We start from the raw sequence: 2,296 nt of genomic DNA on the forward strand, positions 1-2,296 counted from the left end.
GCAAGAGTAGTGAGGTTGGCCCAGGATGGGGCAGTGTTTAGTTCTGCTGTGCATAAGGTCGCTATGGGTCAGTACCAACTCGATGGCACCTAACAACAACAAATCAATTGTGGTAAAATATATATATCACAAAACTTCTCCATTTCAACTATTCTTAAGTGACAGTGACAGTCACCATGCTGTGGAACGATCACTACTATCTGTTTACAGAAGGATATCATCATCACCCAAACGAAAACATACCCCTGTGGTGCCTTAAATTTACTTGACATGGCTTTTCTATCCAAAGTTTTCTTACTTCCCACCAAGTGATTGGGTTGCTGTTGTTAAGTGCTGTGGAGTCAGTTCCAACTCCTAGCAACCCTGTATAGGGTTTCCATGGAGTGGCTGGTGAGCTTGAACCACTAACCTTGCAGTTCAAACCGACTTTGCAGTGCACAGCACCACACTAGGACTCCAAGTGATTGGGTGGGACCATGCAAAGAAGGTATTCAGGACTCTAGCCCTGGGATTGGTTAGTTTTACCCTCAGTTAGGCTTAAAGGAGCCATCTCGGAAGCAGAGATGGAATATCCCAGGACCATCAAGAGGGATGAGCATGAGTGAAGTGTGACATCCCTACCTAGAGATACAGCAATGGCAGAGGTGACATTAGAGCTGGTGACATGGCGAGACAGTGAAGCTCGGCCTGTAGACCCATGGACTCTGTAAAGCTGAGTGCCTATGGGCAGCAAACTGGCTTGAAGAATGTGCCCTTCGGCCATTCACAGACTGGCTAAAAGAGCTTGTAACCCTTTCTGGAGCAGGGCAGAGGCCAAGGGACCACATGGATGAGAGGCTGAAGACAAGAGTTAGTTGTGCCTGCTGTATGGCAGTTAAGAGGCGTTCCTTACTGGAGAACTGCTGTGTCCTGAGCTTCTTGGATTCTGAATTTTACCCTGTTCACTTCCCTAATAAACATCTTGTCACAAAAGCATTGTTCTGTGTGGCCATTGCAATGGATTATCGAATCCAGATGTGAAGCAGAGAGTATTGTGGGTTGAGTGGTTGGTTTCAGAATAGGGTCCAAAAGGTTGTAGGATGCAAGTATGTCTGACCTCTGCTTCATAGGAATCGGCCTTGGGCTGATTTTGAGTTTGATTCGCTTTCCCACTTATGAAGCCTGGGGAAGTCAGGTGTGGTTCCTACATGGTCTTTGGCATTGCCTGTTAACCACTGATAAACTTTGGTCTCTGTACATTTATCTGTTTTCAATATTTCATGTAAATGGAACCATATACTATTTGTCCTTTTGAGCTTGACATTTCACTTAGCATGTGCTGTGTTTTTGACAGTTCTGTAAAATATAAATATGTTATTTTCTCTCTGAAGAGATTCAATGAGCAGTTTCACTGGAAATTCATTTCTGGAGAAATCCTCAGCTACATAATTCACTGAGTAGCACAGATCCCAGAACTTAGTGATACCAACAATACGGTTTGTGTCATCTTATTGTTCCTATGGAACTAAATTCATGTTACTTGTGACTTTTTGTTTTGATATTTAAATTCTTGTGAATGACAGGGCTTTGGCAGGATTAGTTTTGTGGGAGATAACAGAGGAACCTTGCTTTATTTGTTTTACTCTGTATGCATATCAGCAAATATATGAAATAATGAAGCAGTACTAAAACATTAATGGAATTTTTATGTCAGTCAGAGTAGGAAACCAGCAAAGATACTTTTCATTACTGAATCTCTAATTAAAATGGAAAGGCGATTGAGCATTAAAAGCCATTTAAGAAGTTGAATATATGGTCACAGAATCCACAACTAAAATGCCTGCATGCGTTTTATTGATAGGTTTCCTCTTTCAGATTTCACTTAAGAAGTAGTGAAGAAACGTAGTTATGTGGGGACATTTAGCAAAGACCCAATTACTGTAAAAACAATTTAGTGTGATAATTACTAGTTAGAATAAATATGAGCCACTAAAGAAAATTAAGTTATACTCATTTAATGTATGAATCATTTAAATTATATCTTATTGGCTTATTGTAACAGAAATATGTGTAACAAGAAATATTTCATTCATATTCATTTTTTTTTCAAATTTAAAGATTTTTTTTTTTTTTTGTTCACAAAAACATCTTTATAACTAGGTGAGTCCTGGTGTGGCATTGTAGGGTTAGCATTAGACCTCAAGGTCGCTTTGAATCATGAGGTGGTGGTTCAAACCCACCAGCCACTCCTCGGAAACCCCACACAGAATCTATGAGTCAGAACCTACTCAACAGCCCATAACAACAACAACACCTA

The 2,296-nt window shown here is 40.2% G+C and overlaps 1 protein-coding gene across 3 annotated transcripts in view; it reads left to right on the top strand.

Annotated features, from left to right (window-relative positions):
* The window catches only part of JAKMIP2 (janus kinase and microtubule interacting protein 2), a 307,935-nt gene that overhangs the window by 26,328 nt on the left and 279,311 nt on the right, over positions 1-2,296 (top strand). The window lies entirely within an intron of this gene.

Source organism: Chrysochloris asiatica, unplaced genomic scaffold (genome assembly GCF_000296735.1).
Source record: "Chrysochloris asiatica unplaced genomic scaffold, ChrAsi1.0 scaffold00280, whole genome shotgun sequence".
NCBI lineage: Eukaryota > Metazoa > Chordata > Mammalia > Afrosoricida > Chrysochloridae > Chrysochloris > Chrysochloris asiatica.